We start from the raw sequence: 7,133 nt of genomic DNA on the forward strand, positions 1-7,133 counted from the left end.
ATGCAAAGCCACCCCTTTTGTGGAAAGGCTAATTAGCCACCTCATGAACATCTTAAGAAATTTGAACACTATTGAGACACGATCAAGCACCATGGTGTTACTTCTGAATATGTTCGGCTTAAGTTGTTCCGGTTTTCTTTGCTTGGGAGAGCAAGTGATTGGCTTGACAAGGAGGTCAAGACAAACTCTCTTAAGACGTGGAATAAGGTTACAAGTGCTTTTCTAAGAAAATTTTACTTCCAAGGAAAGACCGCCGAGTATAGGCATAAGATCCAATCATTTGAGCAAAAGCGAGATGATTCACTGTTTGAGGCATGGGATTAGTTCAAGGAATATCAAAGGGAGTGTCCACATCATGGCATCCAAAAGTGGATCCTTCTTCATACATTCTAAGACTAGTCTTGATGCGGGAGCGGGAGGTCCGATTATGAACAAGACAGAGGGTCGAATAGAGGAGATCATAGAAGATGTGGTCTAAAATTACCAAGCATAGCATGTGGGGACAAGGAACTACGAGGGTAGAGGTCATGAAGATGACGGAAGGGGGTCGACTTATGCATTAGAATAAGCTAACATCATTGAGAGGCTCACTTCCCGTCTTGAGAAACTTGAAAATGCTCCCTCTCAACCGCCGTCTCCATCGACAATTCTTTCACCATTGGCTACCCTTCTAACCAAAGGGAGGGCAAGGTTAGTTCCTACAATACTATGCCTCCTAATAACTCTTTTTGTGATGTTTGTGGTGGGAATGATCATCTCCCTAATATGTGAAGGAAATAATGCCCTTGGTCCAAGTATGCATTCTATGTTAAGTCTAATAAATGCGGTTCAGTATTAATTAACAAATTAATAATTCAGTGAGATCAAGTGAGCTGAATGCCTAGCTAGAGGCCGCTTCAGTTCAAGTGGAATTAATAATATTAATCCACATCTTACTCTTGACTGAACCCGTAGGGTCACACAAATAGTACGTAAACGGATCAAGTATTTAATGGCATTAGATACTCCATCTACGGATATTCGGAATCGACGGATCTTGGTTTCAGTGGGAGCTGAGATCGTCACAGGCAAGAAATGAATACTCCGGAAACGATGATATTGCCGGAAACGGAAATATGGATCGTATCGGAAATATAAATATTATCCAAGTCGTAGATGTTGCCGGAAACGGAAACATGGTACGTATCGGAAAATATTATCGGAAATGGAAATATTACCAGAATCGGAAATATTGCCGGAAACGGAAATATTGTCAGAATCGGAAATATTATCGGAATCGGAAAATAATTCCGGAAACGGAAATATTAAATTTTTGTTCGAAACGGAAATTGATTCCGGAATCGGAAATATTAAATATTGTTCGTATCGGAAATGAATTCCGGAACCGGGAATTTAATCGGAAGCGTATCGTACGAATTAGCATCGGACGAGGCCTGCCGGACGAAGGCCCAGCACAAAGTCGGGCCATCGCCCAGCAAGCCAAACGCGCGCCCAGCCAAGGCAGCGCCCAGGCCCACCGCAAGGCAGGCCCAGCGCGCGCCTAAGGCCATGGGCCTCGCTGCGTGGGCTGCTGCTCGCACGCACGCATGGACGGCCCTCGTGGCTGCCGTGTGTGTGTCTGAGTTTGTGTTCATGCACGATTCCTAAAACTATTAGAATTAGTATATGATTAAATTCCTATTCCTAAAAGGATAAATTAATTGTATCCTACTAGGATTCCAATTCCCTTTCCATAACTCTATAAATACGTGCCTAGGGTCACATATTTTGTGAGATTAATTGAAGTATTCAAAGTGAGTTTTGAGAGAAAAATTCAGCCATATTTCTTACCTAAGAGTGCCGAAAATTCTAGTACCTTAAGGGCGATTCTAGTTGGTCAATCTTAAGGCGGATCCGGACGTGCTGTGGACTATCTACGGAGGGACGACACTTGGAGTCCTAAAGACTTGTTCTTGTTCGGTTCGGGCGCAGCTAGGGAAGGCACGCAACAAAGAGTATGCATCTAAATTATGCTATATGATTATGTGTAAATAATATGTATTCCTGGCTTAATGGTTTTTTCCGCATGATTTATGAATTGTCATATGTATCATAACCTAACAGTGGTATCACGAGCCCCTTATTATTTTCATAATCTAAATTGCATGAACATGGTTAAATATTACAAATTTGCATGAATTAAAAGGGGTGATTAATTTTCGTAATTGTTAATTAATTGCAAATTGCGTTTATTTAATTATACGTACGCAGTTTTTCGGCAGTTTCTTAGTTACTCATCCAAATCGAGTGATTTTTGTGTCAATTCCGCATGTAAAAGGCATTCTAAAATTTTGACAAAAAAATATTATTTTTCTGCCGAACCCAGCATTCTCAAATTCGAAGCCTAACTATGACTTTTCGAAGGTTTTAGTTCTTCGAATGCAAAATTTCGTAAATTTAAGATGTTAAATTAAATATTTGCGATTCTTGTTGATAAATCTTGAATTTTTGATTGACCTACTGTATATGTTTAACAAGTTTGAATGCCTAGCCTTGTTAATTATGCAATCTAATTTGTAATTATGATTAATTTGTTGAAAATTAGAATAATTTAGAATTAATTTGATTTTCATAATTAATTATAATTTAATTAGAAACCTATGATTAAAAACCACCAAAAAAATTGTAAATTTATGATAAATTTTAAATTTTTATGACCTAGGCTTGAATCCATAATAATCGGAAATCAATTGAATAATAAATTTTCGATTTTTCGCCCTAAAATTATGAAATTAATATTATTTATTAATTTGTCATTAATTTTAAATATAAATTTTAAATTTTTTATGCGATTCGTTCATATAACTTGCACGCACAAAGCAATGGACCCTTCGTGTTACCCTTAAGGGGTGTTGTATAGTGCGGGCATGCGACGACGAACAAGGGAGCTCGTCGCCCGTGCGGCACGAATGCAATGAGCAAGGCATGGTGCACGAGCACAAGGCAGCAGCCCTGCCTTGTGTCGTGGGCCACGAGCTATGAACAAATGGGCATGGGCGAAAGGCAAGCCAAGGCAGTCGCGTGTGGGCAGCAAGCGAGCTGCGCCACGACGCGCACTGCCTCGCGCAAGCGCGCGCGCAACGAGCGCAAGCTCGCGTGCCACGAGCGCTGCGCCCAGCGTTGATCGCGCGGAATTGCTCGCGCACAGCGAGCGATGGCTCGCGTGCACAGCGAGCGATGGCTCGCGCGCACAGCGAGCGATGGCTCGCGCGCACAGCGAGCAATGGCTCGCACGCACAGCGAGCGATGGAGCGCGCGCAGCGAGCGCTGGCGAGCGCGCACAGCGAGCGATGGCTCGCGTGCGTCGAGCGCTGGCGCGCGCGCAGCGAGCACCACAGCATGCGATGGCTTGCGATGGTAGATGCAGCAGCTATGCGACGAGTGCATGGGCTGCGCGCACATGGCCAGCGATGGCTGTGTGCGTGCGGCCCATGGGCGTGCGATGCGTAGGGTGTTTGCGTTACGATTAGATCGTTTTGAATGTTTAATTTGAAATTTTTCAGTTTACGTAATTTTAATTAATTTTAAAATTAATAATTTAAATTATTTTCTAGGATTTTAATTTTGAATATTGTAATTATAATAAATTTTATTTATTCTAATTATTTTACTAAAATTAAAATCATGAATTAATTTAAATACGACTGAAATTAAATTAAACTTTTGGATTCAATTATAAATTTATATGAGCTTTAAATTTTAATTAAATTTGTATGTTTCCGGTTAGACTTGAAATACATTTTTATGTTTAAAATTAGTAAAGCATATGAATTTATTGGTTTGAGTGGGAGCCCTTTTAGTCATAAAACTCTTGATTAGGTCTACAAATCCTTAAGGTTAAAACAACTTGATTAGAATTAATAAGGACTGAATAATTGGTAGATTATTGGTGCCCTTGATTAATTGCTGCAAATGTTTACGTGATGCATAATGTGTTTTACTAACCAGCTATGTGGGCCATTCATGATAATGAATGGGTGAATGGTATATATTGTATATGTACTGTTTTGCAGGTTATGAAGTGACTAGTATGGCCCAAATAGGATAGAAAATATGGTCTGCGTACCATTAATTTGAATGTAATTGGTCTAAAGTACCAAAGTTATTTTTCAATTCAAATATGGTCTGCGCACCATCAAATAGTTGTAATTAGTTATAGCTTATCCTATTTGAAGAAAATGGTGCCTCCCACGGAGATTTTCAAGACGGACTTTGAAGTCAAAGCTTCAAGATGAAGTCGGGCCATACTAGATCACATTTATCTTATGCATGCTTTAAGTTATTTATTGCTTTAAATATGTCTTAATTATGCATAAGATTGTGGCTTGATTATGTTGCATGATTAAGGATTTTAGTTCACTTAAAATCTAACCAACATAGTAAGAGCCTTAAGTTCCAAACTTAAAAATTGAGTTAAAAGGTGCCATGCCAAAATATACACTTGCTTGGATATCCTTTACATCAATCTAGTAATAGTTTTCGCTCAGCGAGGTGTTACTTATTGGTCCTAAAGGGGCAAGGTACACAAATAATTGTGAGTACATGTTAGTTTTGGTGAAACTCAACGATATAAGTAAGGAGTCCTTTTATGTCGTGGCAAAATCGATAGGTTTACCTAATAAGTTCTTAGACGTACCTATCAACCAAGAATAGTTTCTAGACTATTAGCAAAAGGCTTTTGCTTACCTAAGATGTTCTAGGATTAAGTCGACAAACTGTGCTTAGTTCTTCAATGATTTTAGGATCTTGGAATCATTTTATTCACACCTGCCGGAACAATAAAATCGAATAAAATGCTAATAACTTGTTTGAATTGCATGGTTGCTTTAATTTCAAGTTATTATTCATGATAAATGTTTAGACTTTGCATGCTCCAATGTATGTTTTAATTATTGTTTATAATTAAATATCTTGCACTGCAATAAATCCTTTTAGAAAGGTAACAGTAAATTTCCTCGATTGGTAGTGAATCCAAGAACGATTCACGGAAATGAGAGAAAATGAGCAATTTAAAATGTACGTTTCTTTTAGCGACTTTTATGGTTGTTTTCGAATATCAAAATCGAATGGCAAACCAATTGGTGCTTGTGAATTCAAAATACACTGTAGTTTTGAGATCATAAAGCATTGAGTTTCATACGCTCAGCTTTACCAATGGTTAACAACCTAATATCTTTGTCCATTTAATTCTCGAATGAGTCTAGTCCCTAGACATTCGAATAGATCGATGCTTAGAGAACTTTAGAAGCTTCTAGTAAGATCATCTAGTTGAAACAAAATATTCAACATAAATTAAAATGGTAAAGAACCTTGTTGGTGACATTGGACATGTCTAACAAAGTATAAAAGTCAACACTAAAGAATTCAATTCTTAAGACTATAAGAAAGGGTACAAGAAATAGGAAAACGAGGAACAAATGAAAGGAATTTACGATTCCGTTTCTACCTATAAGTTTATGTTTAAAGAGAAGTGACCTAGAAATCAAACTTCCTTGGTATCATATACCGCTTGAGGTTCTTACTTCGGTAATAACTCAAACAATGGAAGCTAGGATACACTAATGACCTACAAGTGGGAAATGAAGCATGGCGATGCTACATTAGTTGTAGGGTCATCTAGTTTGTTTTAAGTCCTTTCAAAGGCTGGAACTTAATGGCTATTTTGTTCCATAATCAGCATACCTAAATTTCTGCTTCAAACACAGAAAGACTCACATTCAGAAGAACAAAAACAATGGTTGTTTGTTTGTTTATTTGAATGAAATGGTCAATTACAGGTTGAGTCAATATGCTTGATTAAAACAAACAACTCTTTAAAGAACTTTACTAGGTTCAAATCAAACCCTTGATTTGAGTTCCATTAATCTTTGGCATTGTTGCTTAGACCATATCAACAAGTTAACATTCATAAGCTCTATTTTGATGGACTTTTTGAAAGTTGGTTGATTTCTAGATCAACTTAAGACAAGCTAGTCTTACTTGTTGAAAGTAACAAAGAATATGAACTATTGTTAGAACGCCTAGACGTAGAGTTCAAAGCTAAAGAAAGATTTTATGACTTTATTATTTCACATGGATTTGAGTGAATATAGGTTTATTTACTCAAATGTGATATAAGTTGAATCTGTTTGGCTAGTTCAAAGATTCAGAAGTATAAAATCCACTTGGCAAGAAATCATAAAGATCTAGGTTAGATCATGTTGATGATTACTTGAGACCAAATATGATCATCAATGATTGTGTGTTGTAATTTCACAATCTAGGTCCATAAGATATGGCATATCTTAGTTGGAATAATCGAAGTCAATTAGTACTTGATTCGATCAATGATGAATCATAAAGAATTTTCCTATAATTTCTAAAACAAAATGCTCAACTACCACCAAACTAAACCAAATTCGTCAAAGCTATTGAAAAGTAATTTCAGAATATCTTTTCGATAATATATATCTAGAGAGTTGCTAAACTCAGTGGGAGCTTAGTGTTTGTTATTCAACAAACTAAGGCCCAAGTATAGATATATGTTTCATTGTGATTTATTCAAATGAGACACAAGGGTATTGTTTCTACCACGAATTTTTGAGAACATAATGTGTGTTTGCTCGAAATAATGTCCTTTTGGAGATTCGTTTCCAAAATGACAAGTGGGAGAAAATAGACCTCGAAAGTCTTCGAGGCGAACAACAAACATAAACGGACATTCCGGAGGCTTTTCGAAGTGGTTCAGAAAACCCGAACTTATTCTTTAAGGACTTTAGAAGTGGCTTTAAAGAATAGACATCTCTTAGAAGACTTTACAAGTGCTTCAAGGAGAATAGAATATTCAAAGGACTCTCAAAGTGCCTGTTGATATTCTATTGTTTGATGTTCTATACCCAAGTAGGCATAGAGTTCAAGTCACTGGAACTATGAGATTCTTCTATTAGATAGTAAAGAAACATAGAGTTTTGGTCAATGAAACTATGAGATTCTTCTATTAGATAGTGAAGAAACCTACAACTTACAGGCAAACTATTATCATGTAGATTAATGAGTTTGTGACTTGTAAGAAAGCTATGACGAAACCCAGATTCCCTAAAATGGTTAGAGGCCAT

At 37.3% G+C, this 7,133-nt stretch overlaps 1 non-coding gene across 1 annotated transcript; it reads right to left on the reverse strand.

Moving 5' to 3' along the window:
• Positions 1 to 255: 255 nt before the first annotated feature.
• LOC130471086 (small nucleolar RNA R71) lies at positions 256 to 362 on the reverse strand. Its single transcript, XR_008931767.1, has one exon. It is a non-coding gene; the product is annotated as a small nucleolar RNA R71 (small nucleolar RNA).
• Between the last annotated feature and the right edge of the window lie 6,771 nt (positions 363 to 7,133).

This window comes from Spinacia oleracea, chromosome 3, assembly GCF_020520425.1.
Source record: "Spinacia oleracea cultivar Varoflay chromosome 3, BTI_SOV_V1, whole genome shotgun sequence".
In the NCBI taxonomy this organism is placed as follows: domain Eukaryota; kingdom Viridiplantae; phylum Streptophyta; class Magnoliopsida; order Caryophyllales; family Amaranthaceae; genus Spinacia; species Spinacia oleracea.